Below are 20,847 nucleotides of genomic sequence, written 5' to 3' on the forward strand. Positions count from 1 at the left end.
AAATAAACTTCAAAACATTACTGTATCATCAATGTAATTCTATCTGCTGCAAGTAATACAGGGTAAAGAGGAAATTTTAAACATAAAGCAGCAGGGGTCCCTGCATGCAGCTACAATAGTAAGCTGCCCAGTATGACACAATCTACTATGCAGGTAGAACAAACCGGAAGAGGACGAAAGGGTGACCAAACCACCAAGTTGTAAAATAAGCACTTCCAGATATAGCAAGAAAAGATTTCCTTTATCAGTCCTAATCAGTCTCTATGCAATCTGTGAAAGGGCGTCACCGCAGTCGCTATACACAGAATACAGACAAAGCTGGTTCCACTATGAAACCTCAAATGACAAAAAGTTGATGAACCACAATGCCAAACACAAATTCCCAAAATTCACAAGAGAGAAAACTCATAATGTAAGCATTTTGTATAGGGTGAAAACTTCTCCCAAACCACTATATACCAACTCCACAGTCATGCAAACACAAAGAAGGGATACATCTCTGAAAACAAAGGAACAGCTGTCAAGGCACACACAGACACAGCACCAGCAGTGATTTCCAATGGCACACAGTAACAGGTGCTTTGATTCTCAATGTCATACAAGTCTGACACCTTTTACTTGGGGAATGTGAACTCAGTGACTTGTAGAGAAGCTAATCGAGGCACAGCAGGGGTCCAGATGTCCCTGAGCAATGGCACTATGTACTCAGGTAAGACAGCCCACTCAGGCTCCCACAGGAGGGTGCTGACTACATACAAATTATTGCCCCAAAAGTAATTATCACTAGATTGCTGTAAAAGGGTATAAACAGAAACCATCTGTGTCTACAGCAGTGACATGTAACTACACAGTGACAGCTGTGGTCATAAAGCAGTATGTGCATGCTCACACAAAATCCTTCTCAGCACGGTGGCAATGGATGTGAGCACATTAAAAAAATGGGAGAATAAAGAGCAGGGCGTATCTCAGATACAGAACAATTAGCAAGGCAAATTAGTAATAAAAACTAGGTGAAATAAAAATAAAAATAAAATTATGACTAACGCAACTGAGTGGTAATTACACATATAGGCTTGAAACGTAAAATATGAAACTCTGGAAAGAAACTGCTTGTAAAAGGCTGCAGCCATGCTGCAGGGCAAAATAAATTACTATCACTGCAAATGATTTCTCAAATCAGACTTCACAAGTTTTCAGTTATGCAGGTCTAGGAAACTGTCTCCCAAACTAACTCCGCACTTGAGCTTGAAATTTATAGATGGGACTGGAGAGAGATGTTTAACAGCACAGTGTGAAAACTACTAGAAGTAAGGAGACACTGCTGTGTATTTACCCTAAACTTGCAGCTTGTAGATATAGATGGGCAAGTGAAGTCTTCAGTGGCGCACTCGAGAAACTACCTGAAGAAAGGACGCACACTGGGCTATGTTGTTTACCCTGGGCTTGTAACGTGTATATATGGGGATGGGGACTGGGTGAGGTCCTCAGCCGCACAGTGTGAAACTACTACATCAGAAGAGCCATACCATGTATGCCTTTATCTTGTATCTATCTATGATTCAGGGCTCAGTTATTCCATGACCATGCTAAATGGTTTGGCAATTTTTACACATCATAACCTTGTGGGGTCAAGACTGTTTCCCACCCCACTCCCATTAAAAAGAAATATGACCAGCTAATGCTGGGGAACAATCTTCCCCTCCACAAGGTTACAATGTGCAAAAATTGCCAAAACGTGGAATAACTGAGGCCTAAATCACACAGCTGCCTAAGACAGGTGAGGATCCCCTGTGAACTAAATAACTGGGCAGCACAAGTTAGTGCAGAAAGCACCCTCAATGACCTCTGAGACATGTGGAATACCTTGCAAGAATAGGGACTCTACAAAGGAAACCAGACTAAGAGATGGAACCAGCTGCCATTTAAGCTGCAAGAGAAATTCCTGGCAAGAACTTTAAGGAGGGTCCTGGACTGCCACAGACCTGCACCCCTCAAAATAATAACCCTTCTTGGTCACCAATATGGGCACCTCTTATTGGACTTGAGCCTATTTGTTCCCTAGAGATGGGGAATCTTCTCTCTGAATGCTATGCTGAGATCTGTCTGGACAGGCCATCATTCAGGTACACACTGGGGAATCTGCTGCTCTTAATGACGTGCCTGCAATGACAGCAATTTTGTATGAAGGGCCTAACCCCTCCCCCTTGGGTGATGATCTGGGCACCCGTATCACCACTCACCACAGCAGCAGCTGTCTATGCACCTCTATCAGTTTGCATTGTGCACCCTTGCAAGTGGCCAGCAAGAACTGCCATCACCTGCCTGGGTGGCCACACCCACGTCATTCCTGCTCTGCCCATCGCTCCTTTAAACATTTTCAAGAGCACATCAGAAAGTGGTGGCGTAGACTGGTTGGATCCCACCCCACCCACCTCCAAACATGGCATGCCTTTAGGTTTAACAACACAACAGTGAAAGAATGGGCTGGAAATTTAGTTTCACAAAAGCAGTCGTAGGTCAGTGGCACCTTCAAAACAGCCCTACATAAGCTTGGCTCAGTCTGATAAAAGATCTGATTTACCTTTACTGTACAACCAGGTAGAAAAGGGCGGATAGTGATTCCTAAACATATATCTGAGATGTGTTTGTTGCAGTTTGAAATGTCTAAATTAAGGAATTCCTAATCATAGTAATTAATGGAAAGTGGAACATGGAGATGAACTTGTTCCATCTGGCATTATGTAAACTTTTTCCTTTAATTCTGTCATTTTTGATTTGCTTTTACTTATTTTATAGGCAACACAGCTCAGTGTACAAACACATACACTAAGAGTTATATGTTAAGAGCTTTTGGGTGAGGATTTAAATAAGGGAAGAGGAAAGGAATACAGGGAATTATGAAAGGACTGCCTGAAAGGCAGTCTTTCCAAAAATAAGTAAGATCAGAACTGAACATGCAGGATATAACATTTGTATAAATATGAATGAACAATCACGTGATCACAGTACAAATGTTAACCATGAAGCCATTATGGAAACATGCCAGAAACTGCCAACCTCTAGCTGCATGAACCTTGACTGAATCTGCCAAAAGATAACTGGCTTGCTGGTAACTATACAAAACAACTAGCAATCCATTTGGGGAAGGCTGTATGCCATACTCTGGATTAAAGACAAAAATGAGTGCATCTTCCTGACCCCAAGAATTCTCTCAAGGCAAAACTGTAACTAGCTAGGGCTGTCTTGAGTATACAGGATGCACTCCCTTGAAAGAATACCTGCAGATACATGGGCCCAATTCAGAGTGAGCTCTGAAACAACTTTTGGCGAAACATGGGGATTAGTCGTCTAAGAACAATGCTGTAGGGAAGCTGAGGCAGTAGGCTCTAAGGGAGCCAGAGTCAATTATAAAACAAAATTAAGGTCCCAGGAAAGAGGAGTAGGCTTCCTGTGAGCCTAATGTGGAGGACGACTTTAAGAAACTGTCTGGCCTCATCTAGAGGCTAAAGAGGGAATCAAAGGCAGACAAGCAGAGACAGCTGATAAGTGGGCCTTAAGAGAAGAACAGGCCAATCCAGCATTGAGCAATTCAGACAAATAAGAGAGAACCAAAGGAATATCCGCAGTAAGTGGATCCAGAAAGACACCAAACAGAAAGAAAACTCTTCTATTTGGATAGGTAAGATTTCCTTGTAGTGGGTTTCCTGGCCTCCTGCAGAACCTGAAACACATCCTCAGAAAAAAGGTGTCTGTAAGGGATCAAAACCCTATCACCCACAATGTCAGCTGAAGTGCAGACAGATGGGGATGGATGAGAGATCCCTTGTCTTGTGTGAGCAGCCCTGTGGGACAACTTGTGATGACTGCCCTAGCTAAATGCAGAAGAAGAGGGAACCAATGCTGTCTTGGCCAAAAGGGAGTCAGCAGCAAGATTTTGGGAGCATCCTGTTAAATTATAAACAAGACTTTTGAAATGTGGGGAAGGGAAGGGGAAAGCATAAAGAAACATACCCTTCCAAGAAAAAGAAATAGCATCCACCTTCCAAACCCTAGGACCTGGGACTCTGGCACAAAATACAGGAAGTTGTCTGTTCAGAGGGGAGGCAAAAAGATCCATTTGAGGAGCACCCCACTGGTGGACAATGTCCAGTAACACATCCCTGTGAAGCATTCATTCATGAGACTGAGTTAAGGATCTGCTCAGAGTCTGCCACAATGTTTTGACCTGAAGGAATGTAAACTGTTTGAAGAGTCACTTGGAACCGGATAGTTAATTTCCACACTAGCAGTGCCAACCAACAAAGAAGATAAAGACATTGTCCTCCCCAGTTTATTGACATACCACATCACTGCAGTACTGTCTCTAAACACCTTGAGAGATCCTGGGGAGAAAAGAGGATGAAAGGCCTGAAGAGCCAGCAGAAGAGCTCTCATCTCCTTGATGTTGATGTGGTATTTCTGTTGAAGAGGCGACCAGACTCCCTGCGCCTCTAGAGAGCCGAAAACAGTTTCCCATCCCACATCTGAGGTGTCTGTGAACATCTCTTGAGAGGGAAAAGGTAGATGAAAATGGAACCCTGGATCGAGAGTCAACTGCTGAATCCACCACTGAAGTTCCTGCTTGAGACAAGGGTGAAGAGGAATTAAGAAACTGAGAGGATGAGAATGCTGAAGCCAAACCGATTTTAGAAATCACTGAAGTTTTCTCATGTGGAGTTTGGCAAAAGGGAGCATAGGAATAGTGGAAGCCATGAACTCCACAGATCTCAGAAATTCCTTTGCTGTTATGGAGGTCAGAGGAAGAAGGGAATGAAAAAAGGAAATGAGAGTTAGGGCCTTGGGAGGAGGCAGAAATGTCAGCAAGGAACAGTCTGGATCCTGCACCCCAGAAAAACATGATCCTGAGAAGGAGTTAGAAAGGACTTTTTGAGATTTACAGTGAACCCCAGGCTCTGCAGAAGGGGAAGTTACAAAGTGAAGATTTTGCAACAAGATCTCTGGAGAGGATGCCTAAAACCGGAGGTCGTTCAAGTAGGGAAAGACTTGAATCCCCTTAGCCTGCAAAAAGCAATCACAGGATTGAGGCATTTGGTGAATACCCTTAGGACAGTAGAAAGACCAAAGCAGAGAACTGAAAATGACAGGAAGTATCAAAGAAACAAAAACTTCCTGAAAAGGAGATGAATTAGGATATCGAGAGAAGCATCCTTAAGATCCAAAGACACCACGTAAGCCTGAGGAAGCAAAACAGGGAACAAAGTCTGAAGGGAAAACACTTGAAAAGAGAGTGCCTTAAGAAATGTATTTAGATGAGAGAGGTCTAAAATTGGTCTCTAAGTACCCTCTTTCTTGAGTACTAGGAACATACTGGAATAAAACTCCCTCCACATTTGGGAAACTAAATAAAACAACAAATGAAGCTATATCCACACAGTGGTCCATATTTATTACCACGTATAAACAATTTAAAGGGTTAAAAATCAAATAAAATTGATAAGCACTTTTGGAAATCCTTCTTCAGCTCCATGAATGCATTCATCCAATTCAAAGCATATTAAAGGTGGTTTAACCAATCAAAATCATCATCTGTGCTGACGCCTTCTCAGTACCGGTTTTAAAGGTACAACTCCATTTAAACCTGTAACTTGAAACAACATCTTTGTGGGGAAAGAACTAATAATGACAGCTCAACTAATAAGACAGAAGGAACTTTTAGATGTGGTAGATGTAAAGCATGTCCATATACAGTGGATATAAAAAGTTTACACACCCCTGTTAAAATGCCAGCTTTTTGTAATATAAAAAAAATGAGACCACGATAAATCATTTCAAAACTTTTAAGACCTTTAATGTGACTTTTAACCTGTACAATTCAATTGAATAACAAACAAATCTGTTAGGGGAAAAATATAAAAAATAAAAAATGTACAATATGCTGGCTGCATAAGTGTGCAACACCCTTAAACTAATACTTTGTTGTGTGTGCACACCCTTAAACTAATACTTTGTTGAAGCACCTGTTGATTTAATTACAACATTCAGTCTTCTTGGGTACACACCTGCGGTCAATTAAAGAGACTCTGATTAATCCCAAGTAAAGTTCAGCTGTCCTAGTAGGATTTTCCTGACATTTACTCAGTTGCCTGCTACAGCAAAAGCCATGGTTCACAGAGAGCTTACAAAGCATCAAAGGGATCGCATTGTTGAAAGGTATCAGTCAGGAGAAGAATACAAAAAAATTTCCACAGCATTGAATATACCATGGAACACAGTGAAGACAGTCATCAAAAAGTGGAGAAAATATCAAAAAGTGGAGAAAATATGGGACAACAGTGACGTTGCAAGGAACTGGATGTCCTCCAAAATTGATGAAAAGACAAGATGAATACTGGTCAGGGAGGATGCCAAGAGTCCTAGAGTAACACCGACGGAGCTGCAGAAATTTCTGGCAAGTACTGGTTGTGACAACAATCTCCTGTATTCTCCATATGTCTGGACTATAGGGTAGGGTGCAAGATGGAAGCCTTTTCTTACACACAAAAACATCCAGGCCCAGCTAAAATTTGCAAAACAATACATGAAGTCTCCCAAAAGCATGTGAGAAAATGTGTTATGGTCTGATGAGACCAAGGTTGAACATTATGGCCAGAATTCCAAAAGGTACATTTTGTGCAAAAACAACACTTCACATCACCAAAAGAACACCATTTCCACTGTGAAGCATGGTGGTGGCAGTATCCTACTTTGGGGTTGCTTTTCTTCAGCTTGAACTGGGCTTTAGTCAAGGTGGAGGGAATTATGAACAGTTCCAAACACCAGTCACTTTAGGCCCAAAACCTTCAGGCATCTGCTAGAAAGATGAAGACAAAGAGAAATTTCACCTTTCAACACGACAATTACCCAAGCATACATCCAAATCAACAAAATAATGGCTTCACCAGAAGAAAATTAAAGTTTTGAAATGGCCCAGCCAGAGCCCAGACCTAACTCCAATAGAAAATCTGTGGGGTGACCTGAAGAGGACTGTGCACAAGAGATACCCTCACAATCGGGCAGATTTGGAGCACTTTTGCAAGGAAGAGTGGGCAAATATTGCCAAGTCAAGATGTGCCGTGCTGATAGATTCCTACCCATACTGAATGCTGTAATTAAATCAAAAGGTGCTTCAACAAAGTATTAGTTTAAGGGTGTGCACACACAACACAGTATTAATTTAAGGATGTGCATACTTATGCAACCAACATATTGTACATTTTTTTTTATTTTTACCCATAACAGATTTTTTTTCAATTGAATTGTACAGGTTATAGGTCACATTAAAGGTGGGGAAAGTTTTGAAATGACCTATTGTGGTCTCATTTTTTTTCTGAAAAATCCTTTTTATTGTATTTTCCACAACTACATAATAAAAGTGAAAGTACAAAATGATTACAGACAATACAGCATGTAATACATAAATGAGTAAAGGTATCCAAAGTTTCCAAAGAAAAACATTTAAACATTTGCAAGAAACTTTATGATTTACAACTGAGATGGTTACAACATATCTAGGGATTACTTAGTGCAGAGTTATGCTGAGGAGGTTGAGAACTAGGATTGTATATGCAGGAAAATGTTAACTGTCTAGACTGGAAGAAAAAGAAAACAGAAAAAACAAGAAGAAAGAGAAAAGAAAAGAAAAAAATTTTAAGTTTTCCAAAACTTAGAGAAAAAAACATTTATATTATATACAATATATACAATGTTGGAAGCCATCCTTTTGTTGAATCACAGAACTGTGTTTTCTATATCACTTATACAATTATTTATGTTCAATAACACAGAGGTTTTATTTTAAATTAGCCACCTACCTGACATTTTAATTTTAAGTATTCTGTATGTTAACCAAAATTGTCTTTAGGAGAGAATTCTAGTATGTTTGAGAGTGTAATCTTTTTTTAATACTTTTAGTGGCTAGTTTGTGAGAGGTGATATATTCAACTGCTATTTTTTTAAAGTTGTTCCATGAGATGTTTTTGCTATTGACCCAATTCTTAGATACATAGAATTTAAGTAGTGCGCATACTGTAACTAAGATATGCTTGCACATTCCTATGATTGAACTAGGAATAATATGCAGGATTATTGTTTCCCAAGAGAGACTGGTTTTTGCATATCCAACTTTCTCTAACTGCATTCTTAGAGAATACCAGAGCTTGGAGATTTTCTCGCAGCTCCAGAAGATGTGGAGAATATCCACATCTTCCCTAGAGCAGAAGGGGCACAGTGAGCTTTTTTAGTAATCAAATATTTTGAGAACAGCTGGGGTATAATATGCATTATTGTTAATCATCAGTTGTGTATATATGAGATTTTGAAAGGTGTTAAGTTTTAGGGTATTACTAATGGCTTCTTGTTTTTCTATTATAGAGATATTATTATTTATGTTTTCCCAGTATTTTGAGTATAGTAACGCTGATTGGTGTTTTAACTCATTTATTAATTTATATAAATTTGATAACTTTTTTCTTTAGCTTTTAGAGCTTTGATTATGTTTTGAGTATTTTCTATACTTTGTATTTCTATTTTGTGGTTTGAATATTTTAGGTTTATTATTGATATCATTTGTCTAAGAATGTAATTATAGCAAGCTGGCGACTTGAATTTTTCTCTTAGTTTATCAAGTGTGTCATCTTTGTACTGTAGGATATCCTATACTATTACTTCTTTAATTCTTGGGAATGGTTTGAGATCAATCATTATTATTTAACTTAATATTCGGGATCACATGTATAGTCTGTAACAGTACTAATGAATTCTGCAGATTGATAGAAAGAAAAAGGGATTGGAATGCAGTAATACCATTTTTGATTATTGGGTGTAGTTTGTGAAAAAAAATGTGTTGAGGTAGGAGGAAAGGAACAGGTTTGGGATTTATGTTTATGGAATTTAGTAAATTTGCTCATATTTTAACCCATATTGGGTACCAAGTCTTTTTTGCACTATTATATTCCGCAATTTGGATCAACCTGTTTGCTTTTACAATAAGGTAATATAGGCCAAAATCTGGTAGCCCCAGCCCGCCTTTTATTTTTGGTACTGTAAGGATTTTGCAGCATGTTCTTGTTGTTTTAGGGTGCCACAGGAATTTGGAGAGGGCCTTTTCCATTGTTTTGAGTAGTTTTTTTGGTAGTTTGAGGTTAATAGAGTTTAGCTGAAATAGAATTCTGGGAAGAGTGTTCATTTTAATAATGGCAGATTGAGAGAGAGAGGCGATAGGTTTAAGTTTTCCCATCTTAAGATGTCTTGCCTAATTTTATCCCATGTGTTTAGAAAATTTGAGCTATGCATTTCTTTGTAAGTATGAGAGAAGTTTATGCCTAGGTATTTTAGCTTATAAGTTATGGGTATGTTGACTAAAGGGAAGTATGCTGTATTATGGTTCATGGGCTTTAGAGGGAAGATTGAGGATTTATTTGGGTTCATATTATAATTTGCAACTGTAGAGAACTGTTCTACTGAGGAAAGAATTTTTGATAAGTCTGTATTGGGGAGTTCGAAGTGTAAGTTTAGGTCATCAGCAAAAGCTGAGTATTTTACTATTGTATTATATACCTTTGGGAAATGATGGTATGTGTTTTGGGAGATATGGAGTAGTAACAGCAGTACTAGATAAATATTAAAAAGGAACGAAGATAGTGGGCAACCCTGATGAGTTCCATTTGTGATTTTAATAGGTTTAGAATACCACTTGTTAATGCTTAGCGTGGTTGTGGCATTGTTATAAATCATCTTGATGGCCGATATAAATGAAGTGGGAAAGTTAAAGTGTGACATTGTTGAGAAAAGAAAATCTTGGTCCACATTGTCAAATGCTTTTGAGGCGTCTATTGATAGTGCGTATCTTGGATGATTATCTTTAGATAAGAGAGAAATTAAGGTGTCTAACATACAGGTATTATCGCTTAGTTGTCTTTTTTTCATGAAGCCCATTTGTTCTGGGGAAATAATTTCAGCCAAGATTTTTTGTAATCTATTAGCTAACAGTGAAGACAGTATCTTTATGTCCAGATTATAAGGGCGATAAGTCTGTAATTTGTGGGATTCAGCTTGTCTGCATTAGGTTTTGGGATTAAAATTGTCTTTGAATTATTTAAGTATTTGTCTGTAAAGCCATTTTCTATAATAAAGTCGTCTAGTCTTAGCAGTATTGGAGCTAGTATATTGCTGAGGTTTTTTTGCAGAACATGGCTGTAAATCTTTCAGGGCCTGCGGATTACTTGACTTTTTTTTTTTTTATCACAATTTTTATTTCACTGATTAAAAAGGGACTGTGCAGAAGGTTATTTTAAATTTTAAATTATTAAGGACTTTCTCTTGTAGATTAGGTAAATGTTTCTGCTTTTCAGGGTTATAGATCTTGTTGCAAATATCCCAGAACAAGTTGACTATATCTTATTGTTCTGTACATTCCTATCTTTATATTGTATTTCTGGGATATTATGTAGAGTTTTTTTGATGGTTAACATACTTGCAAGTACCTTAGAACGGGTCTGTGTCCATTCAGAATACTTATATAGTAGTTTCAGTTCATGTATTGTGTGTTTAAGAAGTTGTATAGAGTAGAGTTCTTGCTGAATCTGTTGTAATTTCCTTTCTTGTTCCTATGAGTGATGGGTTTGTAATTGTAATTCAGTGTTTTTGTATTGCAACTCAAGCAGACTAATCCTTTCTTGCTCTTGTTTTTTGTACAGTGAAGCTTTCTGTATTAAGACTCCCCTTATTACAGTTTTTGTGGCTGCCCATTGAATGTCTAATGATATTTGGCTTTGTGAATTATCTTGGTCCAGTTGTTTTATAGTTTTACCTAACTCCACAATTAACTCTTTATGGTTTAACAGGTTGTTTAAGTACCAGTTGTAGGGGCCTCGCTGATTAGGAGAATTGAGATTTTTATTGAGAGTAATTGTGATTCCAGAATGATCTGAGATTATTCTGAGATTAATTACATATTTTTGGCAAAATCTAGCAAGGTTGAAGGAGATCAGGAAATAATCTAATCTTGACCATACTTTATGTGGAGGGGAATAGAAAGTGTATTTGCTTATTGATCTGTTATGGTCTAAAATTAGGCAGGGGTCAACAAGGTTGTGATTATGTAGGAGGTCATTTAGAGCTGAGGTCACTTGGACTGGCTGTTTTCTGTTTTTGTTTGAGCTATCTGTAAGTGGGTCGATTAAACAATTCCAATCCCCCCTATAATGATAGAATGAGTGGCAAAGTTTAATAGCAGGTTGTATATTTCGTACAAAAAGAGATGCTGGTTTGAACATGGGCCATATATATTCAAGAAGAGAGTACTGTGTTTTGTTTGTGGATACATGCTAGTGAAAAAACACCATCTTCCTTTTGTATCATAGTTACTATTTGTTATGTTCTCTTGAAAGGATTCTTTAATAATAATAGTTGTTCCTTTTGTAGCAGAGCTGTCCCCTGATGAAATAATTTGCTTGATTAATTTTCTTGAGTTCATTTTTAACGATTGTTCTTTGTTAAGGTGCGTCTCTTGTAAGAGTATATTTGAGTTAGCTTGATAGATTAAGTGCAGGATTAGATTTAGCTTTTTGCTATCACCTTGCCCATTAACATTCAGGTATCAACTATGTACATAGCTGGCTATCTGTTGTTTACATACAGATAAAAGAGTGGCCTTAGGTTATTTTTGTATTTGTAGCGAATTAAGTCATTGTTGTGATGAAGAAAATTGTTTATGGGTATCATACTTTTGATTAGGATTGCTTCCAACCTTTTTTCACACACTCCCTCCCCCAGTGCCTACCTACCTATCTCCCTTCCTTTTTGTGATATTAAATGTTATGATTAGAGTGTTGTTTGAATACCATTTGGGAGTGTTGTTATACTGCTGGTAAAGGGAGATAATAACTAAAAACTTTACCTCGTTCCAAGTGACGCTAATCGTACCTAACGCACACAATTGCATGCTACTTAATGAAGTGTGTGCTCTAAACATGTTGAAACTATTTACAGATTATTTTGCAGTAGTGTGTTAATATCTTAATAAATGAAAAGAAAAAAACATTATGCAAAGCCTGGATTTTGAATACAATCATTACAGTTTATAGGACTATCTTCCATTTGAGGGTTGTTTGCGAGAAAGCCATTTAAAATGTTATAGCCCCCTTTTAATTTTAACTAAAGACACTTGTGCACAGTTAATCAAAGTTTAACTAAACATGCTTAAAGATGAAGTAATTTTTACACTGAACCCCTTTTTTATATATATATATATATATATATATATATATATATATATATATATATATATATACATATATATATTTTTTTTTTTCCAGAAAAGTGACATTCAGACACCCGATGCTTAGTGTGCATATTACACCTACTGCATTTCTAGCAGACCAACTAAACACATTTTAACTGCAGTGTACTGCTGCATGCAAATAGAAACATTTAAATAATAATTATACTAAAAGTGTAAGTCTTCCTAAGTATACATCCACAGTTTTGGATACCATATCATATAAACATAACATGAAGGCATTTAGTTAACATTACTTTTAAAATCAGGAGAAGTACACTTTTTAGAAAGACAAACAGAAACATCCTGCTAAATATGTTCCCTGCATGGGGCAGCATTTTGATTTTACTTAGAACTAAAGAACTTTACATATTTAACATACAGACCAGAACTGAAACTAAAATAGATGACTACTGAAGACCTTCATCAACTTGTGTTTTGAACAGATATAACTTTCATGCAAAGTTAGTTATTTAAATAAGCAGTTTTCTTTATCATTACACAATGACGATTGCTATATACATTTACATTCTAGCACATAAACATTTTAGAGACTTGTAATAGTAACAAATAAAAACTACTTTTCTTAGACATTTGCCTCACACTTATTAACCTTGAGAAGCTATATCTTCTTATGCTTTCATAGTTTCTTTAATTCCGATTTCTTTTACTACAATACATTGAGCTCTATGGTTCTCAGTAGTGCTTTGCAGCTCCTGACCTTTAAACCTTCACAGGAAGTTGTCTGTTGACCTCCCAGCACTGCATAGATCTGAGTGTTGTTACTTCCGGTTCGCGCTCACACAGACAGCTCTCCAGATCATCAACAGTGGTCAATTTCTTTAAAGCTTGTTTAAGCATTTTTTTGTGGCTGGAAGTTATTTTTATATTCTTTACTAGCTTCATTTTTATTTGTGATTTTCAGCAAAACATTATTTTCAGGTTTATTTAGTAAGATGTGTAGAGCTTTTGGAGCCTTCTTATGTAGTTAGAATTAGATTTGTTTAGAAGTTTAAAAACAAAAAAGAAGATACACAGGAATGGTTTGTAATCAGGAACTGCAAGCTGGCATCAACCACAAATTATTTGAATTTAGAAGTTTAACTGTTTGCAGAGTACATAAAAGTACATAGATTGATTTACATGGTGGTATACTTGCTATGTTTTTTCTGACTATATGACTGCATTATAGATTTAAGATGACATTTGACCGTGATGACTGCTGATTATACATTATGTTGCATAACCAGAACGCATGGGCTAAATAATGACACTTGCAGAACTTTATAATAATAATGTTCTATAGCCTTACCTTAAAGCATAACTTTTATAAAAGCAGGTTTAAGCTTTAGTTTGTCAGCTATGTTGCTGTTATTTCCTTGCTTCAGGGGTTTCTCTGAATGCTTTGGTAAATGTGGTTTTAGCTTCAGTTTTATTTTGAACACAGTATTTTTGATCATTGTAGCTGAACATAAGTTTTGCAGGATAGCGCATTTGAAATCTGATATTTTTCTTAATTAGATAAGAGCAGAAAGGAGCTAGTTCTTGGCATTCTTGTTTGATGGGCAGAGGTAGGTCTTGTGTAATGCTTATTTTATGGCCCCTCCATGTTATATTTCTTTTTTGTTTAGCAGTCGTTAGAATCATATAGCTGTGTGCTGTATTGAGTATTTTTACATAAATTTGTCTTGGTACAGCTTCATCCTGGGATCTCCTAAGAGATTTGTGTGCACATTCAATGATCATTTCTTTTGCTATATTCATATTTTCAACAGTTGTTTCCACAATCTCTTTAATTATTGTATTTAGTTGTGTTTGGTCAAATACTTTAGGTACCCTCTTATAATTATATTGTTCCTTCTGCTTCTTGCTTCAAGGTCTATCATTTTTGATGGGAGTTCCTTTATGGTCTTGTTCATTGGATTTAATTGTAGTCTTCAGGGCTTTGATTTCAGCTGTATTTTCCTCAGTCTTAGTTTCATTTAAGGTTAGTCTTGCCACAATTTGTTCAATGCTGTTTCCCACAGAACTAAGCTTTTCAGAAAACTCATGAATGTCACTCTGGAGTGGTAGAAGGGCTGTTTTTGTATCTTCTACTAAGTATGAATTTTAATTTTTTGCTCTCAAAGAAACTTTGTTTCCTGTTGTGACATTTTCAGTCTCTTGCTTGCGGTGTCCTTTTCAGGAGTCACAACTGCAGATATTTTTGATATGGACGTTTGTATTTCCATTAGTTCCTTACTTTGATCCTGGTTGTTAGCCATAGTGATTTTTCTTTTTGTTTTGAAGTCTTTTCCAGATGCTGCTAAGCTGTAGAATTGAGCAGGCCTTGCCACATGGTCTCACTCACTGCTTCCCTTCTGACTTGGAAGGTACTTTAAAAGTTCATAATTAGCTCAGTATTTGTAGATAAAGCTGTTTTCTCACCTCTTGGATGTTGTTTGAGCCAGAGTTGTGCAGGTTTTTCCTTTTGGACACAGGATGTTTAGGTTTTATTGCGGATTAAACTTTTAGTTTATGGCACTGCAGCTTAATGCATGTCTAGTTGTCAGTGGCCATCTTGGAACGGTGATCTCATTTTTTTATTTCACAAAAAACTGGCATTTTAACAGGGGTGTGTAAACTTTTTATATCCACTGTATCAATGTTCAGAATAAATTCATGCATCCAATTACTGGAGAATAATATGGATGTTTCTGCAGACTGTAATACTAGAAATGTGACTTATAAAGCAGCATATGATGACTGTTCAGGATTTTATATTGGGAAAACCAACTGTCCATTTAAAGTCAGGATTTTAAGACACATACATGACATCAAGCATAAAATTAACACAAATTCTTTGTCACAACACATTATACAACTTCCTGGTCATAGTTTTCGTTTTATGTTGCTAGAAGTTATTAAAGATAGTCTAAGAAGAGAAGATTTGAGAAATTTTACTGAGTTAAAACAGGTTCAATGGATCACAGACATGAAAGCTGACTGTGAACCAGGTTTAAATGGAGTTGTACCTTTAAAATCCGTACTGACAAGGCATCGGCTCAGGAGATTATTATGATTGGTTAAACCCCCATTATATGCTTTGAATTGGAAGAATGTATTCATGGATCTGAAGAAGGATTTACAAAAGCGCTTATCCATTTTATTTGATTTTTGGCCCTTTAAATTGTTTATACTTGTTAATAAATTCTTACCGCTGTGCGGATATAGCTTCATTTGTTGTTTTATTTATTGCCCAGTTATACTGAAGCTATACCTCTCCATTCAAACTTCTTATGCTTATATACTTGTTAGAACGGCACATGGCGGAAGGTGGAAGCATGGAATTGAGTTATCGGCCAAACAGAGATACTGAAATGGCAAGTATCTCTAATAAAGTGAAAATTAGAAGCAGCAATGTTAAAGGTATGCTTACGGTTAATGCGAATCGTTTGCTACAGTTGAATTTCATACAAGCAGGCTGTAGTGATGAGGTACTGGATATGTTGGCAGAACACTTTCATGTTATTTTTAAACAGATTGAAGCAACAGCTTTTAAATTAAAAAGATTGCAATTGCAGCGCTTTCATCTAGAAGCCTGTCTACACCATAATACAGTGACTAGGGGATCGAGACTAAAATGTATGCCAACCTATGGGAACTTACATTCTGAGCTTTTAGCCAGGTGGCAAGCCATTAACTTGGAGATGAGCTTTAGATATACAAGATTGTTACTTGAGTATTTCAAACCATTTGAAGAGGCTGCAAGTTTTATTTAAACTAAATAAGCAGAGTTAGAAGACACAGCACTATCGTCATCTTTTTTACTGAAAATTGAAACTCTCCAGCGTGCTCTCACTGTTCGTGATGAGAAGCTAAAACATATTAACATCAAGAAGTTAACAGGGAATTTTACAGAATTTAAAGAATTAAACATCTTTGAGTGGCCAGTTCACTTGAACAACAAGCACGGTAAAACGAACACTGATACTTCTGACTTAAGAACAAGCAAAGTGAACACTCCAGAATTGAAGGGGCCTGGTGCTGTAACACAAGTAAAGGATACAAAGAAACAAAAGAGGAATGCTTCAGCAATTCAGGCAACAGCAGAAAATTCTCTGCATGCTAGCTGCATAGATTTGAATATAAACAATACTGAACAAACCACTTCAGGAGTCATTAAACAAGGTTTATCACTGAATAATGCTACAGGTGCCCATCCCAAGGATACAGCAGCACATCTACTGTTTTTTTTTCCGATCTTCACATACTACTAAAACATCAGTATAAACACAGGAACATTCCTTAAGCAGAGACACGAAGAAGAGAAAAATCTCCAATCAGACATGTCATCAGAGAATTCTCCATTGGAAGAAACTACCACTCTGGTTGTAAATTTATCCCAGTATGGACCAAGTGAAGCTCTTTATAGACTTCTTAATAAGGGCTTAACTTTTACTTCAGCACTACCCTCCAGACTCAATGAGTTTATTATAGATATTAAATGCTTTGGCAGGAATGTGGCTTTAAAGAATATGTTTATGGCTATTGATAAGGCAACAGTCAGTTGCTTTATTTAAAAAAACAAATACTTTGATTCCGGCATCACATCCGGCAGTGGCGACCTTTGTAAAAGTTTGTGAAAATGAAGTGACAAATTTACGCAATAAGAATAACAAAGGTTTCCACAACTTAGATCCAAGTGAGAAACTAGCACTAAGGGAACTGATGAATAATAATGAGATAATGATCAGACCAGCAGACAAAGGAGGAGCGACAGTAGTACTAGATAAGATATGCTATGATAAAAGAATGACGGCACTACTAAGTGATGAGAACACCTATAAATGGTTACAGAAGCATGATTTAGACCAGATTATAAGGAAAGTGAGTACGGATTTGAATGATCAGGAGTTATTAATTTCAAGTTAACAGTCCCACTATAACTGTCATTAGAGGTTTACCTAAGATTCACAAAGACGTAAATGATCCACCTATGCATCCTATTGTTTCTGGGAATGAGTGGATTATGGAGCCTATATCTACTTATGTAGAGCATCAATTAAAAAGAGCATTGTGCAAAGCAACTACTGTATTAAAGGACACTGAAGATTTTCTCCCGTGTCTATCTATATACCGTTTAGCATTCCATATATCAAAAGAGATCTTGCTGGTTACAATGGATGTCAGAAGTCTTTTCACGGTTATCCCGAATGAATATGGGATCTAAGGAATACAGAGATTTTTGATGCCAAATGAAGTTTATAATAGAGATCAAAGAGTCCCAACTATGTATGTTGTTGGAACAGAGATTAATGTTTTGTTACATAAGAACCAATATTTTCTGCAAAAATGGGGTGTAGCAACGGCTACTTTCTTTACTAACCCTACTCTAACATTGTGATGGCACAGTGGGAACTAGAATACATCTTTAGTAATGTGAACACTTGGCAACAGCATCTGTTGTTTTATAAAAAGGTTTGTGGATGACATATTTCTTTTATGGAAAGGAGATGAAAGACAGCTGGATCCTTTGTTGGCTATCCTACGACCACCACTAATTTTCTAGATTTTGAAATTCGTAGTGCCTCTGTGACAAGATAAACTTTCTTGATGCAACAATTTTAAAAGATGAAGACGGCAATATAGATACTATAATATATCTGAAACTGTGCTGGAAAAATCATCTTCTACATCATAATAGTATGCATCCCAAACATATTTTTCCACAAGCCATAAAAAGTCAATTCTTGAGGAGTTTGAGGTTGAACACCAATATAAGACATCAAGTTACTGAAACAATGAGAATGAAGAAGTATCTTTATGAAAGGGGTTATACGCTGGAAGAAATAAAGAAAGGGGAGATAGTAGTAAAGCAAATGAATTTGAGTTAAAGGAAAGCATATTTCCATTGTGATGAGAAAAAGAATGTAGAAGTGTTGGACCAAAATATTGGTATATTTAATGGAATAAGGTGTTCACTTACACAAGTATTTGATATAATAAGAAGGAACTGGAAAATATTAGTAAATGAAAAGTACAGTTTTGTACCTACCATAAATGTAGATGTCCGATAGGTATGCATCTGCAGTCATCACATATTGGTTGTCCTGCCTCAGGCAGCCCTTCGGTCGGCCGGATTCCAAAGTCTGGTTCCGGCGTCGGCTGATGTCGCCCTTTCCCCGACGTCACAATGCCTGGGGTATAAAAGCGTCAGCCGACACCATCTTCCTCAGTTTTTCTTGCCCCAGATGCCAGGTGCCCTCTAGGAAGGCTAAATTTGGAAAAATGCAATAAAAAATCCAAACATTTGCAAAAACACATATATATATATATATATATATATATATATATATATATAAGTATAAAACAAATACACCATAATAGATCCCCCAGCTAGCTAATAGAGAGGTAAGCACCCTAGGAGTACCACAGAGGGGAAGGAGGGAGGGTAAACCTGACTGCAGATGCATACCTATCGGACATCTACATTTATGGTAGGTACAAAACTGTACTATGTCCTTCAAGGATGCATCTGCAGTCATCACATATAGGTAGAATACCATAGCCAATCTGGGGGTGGAGGTACTAGGAAAAGGATGGTGTAGCTAAGATACCCTGCAGGACAGCCATAGCAAAGCCTGCTCTGGATCTGGAATATAGAGGTAAATTGTAATGCTTGGCAAATGTATGCACGGAACTCCATGTGGCACCTTCTAAAATGTCTTTTGTAGCCACCCCTCTTAAGAAGGCTGTGGAGGTGGCTGTGGCTCTCGTAGAGTGAGGTCTGATGTTAGCTGGTACAGTCTTTCCATGAAATCAGTAACAAAAGCGGATGCAATTTCCTATCCATTTTGAAATTGTCTGTTTGGAAATTGCTTTTCCTTGAGTACCAGCAGCATATGCTACCAGCAGCTGGTCAGTTTTTCTGAAACCTTTAGTTCTGTCCAAGTAGTAGCGCAACTGTCTGTGAATGTCCAGGGTGTGCAGCAGTTTCTCCCCTTTGTTTTGTGGATTTGGGAAGAAGGTAGGCAAGTGAATAGCTTGATTCAATGAAACCCTGGATACCACCTTTGGCATAAAAGTAGGATTAGTTCTTAATGAAACTCTATCCTGATGGAAAATAATAAATGGCTGAACTGCCATCAGGGCCTGCAATTCCGAAACTCTTCTTGCTGAGGTTATTGCCAGAAGGAAAGCAGTCTTCCATGAGAGATACTGTAGATCTGCAGATGCTGCTGGTTCAAATGGAGGCAGTGTTAGTTTTTTCAACACGTAGTTAAGGTCCCAAGCAGGTAGAGGTGGTTTCCTAGGAGGTTTGATGTTTTTGATCCCTCTTAGAAACTGTCTTAGGAGAGGATGAGAGAAGACAGGAGGATCAGTATTGTACTCTGCTGAAATTGCTGAAGCATGAATCTTAATAGAAGAGTAAGACAGTCCATTGTGGAACATTTCTGCCAGATATTCCAGGATATGTGGCATGTTCATCATTGTCGCATCTAGGCCCTTTGTGGTGTTCCAGATGAGAAATCTTTTCCATTTTGCTGAGTATGTCTTCCTTGTGGAAGGGCGGTGAGCTTCCAGAATAATATTCTTTACTCTCTGGGATAGCTTATCCTGAGGAGGGGTCAAGGTATTCTCCACGCTGTTAGTTGCAATGTTTTCAGGTTGGAGTGAAGAGTTTTGTATCTGTGCTGTGTCAGTAGAAGTGGCCATAGAGGTAGGGGCCATGGCTTCGTACGTGACATGCTCCTTAGCAGTGGGTACCAGTGCTGTCTTGGCCAGTCCGGAGCTATCAGGATCACTTTTGGCTGCTCTGCCCTGATCTTCAGTAACACCTTGGTCATTAATGGAATAGGAGGAAATGCATACACTGTCAGATTTCTCCAGCTGAAAGAGAGGGCGTCCACTTTCCACGCTTGTGGGTGGTATGTCCTTGAGCAGAATTTCTTTAGTTGATGATTGTGGGGGGATGCAAATAAATCTATGTCCGGGCTCCCCCAAGATTGTGTTATCTTTTGGAAAATGTCTGGGTGCAGCATCCATTCGTGTGCATCCATGATATCTCTGCTTAAGCTGTCCGCCAGTGTATTGTCCTTCCCTGGCACAAACTGAGCCTGTAGCTGTATATTGAGTTTCAAGGAAAGATCCCATAGATTCATTGCCAGTCTGCACAGAGGGTAAGAATGGGTACCTCCTTGCTTGTTTATGTACCACATAAAGTACAGTTTTGTACCTACCATAAATGTAGATGTCCGATAGGAATGCATCTGCAGTCCTTACAAATGGGTTGTCCTGTCGTCAGGCAGCCCTTCGGTCGGCCGGATTCCAAAGTCTGGGTCTGGCCTCGGCTGGTGTCACACTTCACCCGACGTCACAGCTGCAGTTATTCGGGTATAAAGGCATCAGCTGACGCCATTTTCCTCAGTGTTTCTTGCCCCAGATGCCAGGTGCCCTCTAGGAAGGCTAAATTTAAATGATTCCAAATAGTAGAGAGCAAATCAAAAAATAAGCATGTATGTACATATATATACAAACAAATACACCAT

At 37.8% G+C, this 20,847-nt stretch overlaps 1 protein-coding gene across 1 annotated transcript in view; it reads right to left on the bottom strand.

Moving 5' to 3' along the window:
• MED17 (mediator complex subunit 17) overlaps nt 1-20,847 on the bottom strand; it is a 717,849-nt gene that overhangs the window by 174,756 nt on the left and 522,246 nt on the right. The window lies entirely within an intron of this gene.

The sequence above is a fragment of the Protopterus annectens genome, chromosome 5.part0, assembly GCF_019279795.1.
Source record: "Protopterus annectens isolate FY-2018-M chromosome 5.part0, PAN1.0, whole genome shotgun sequence".
NCBI lineage: Eukaryota > Metazoa > Chordata > Ceratodontiformes > Protopteridae > Protopterus > Protopterus annectens.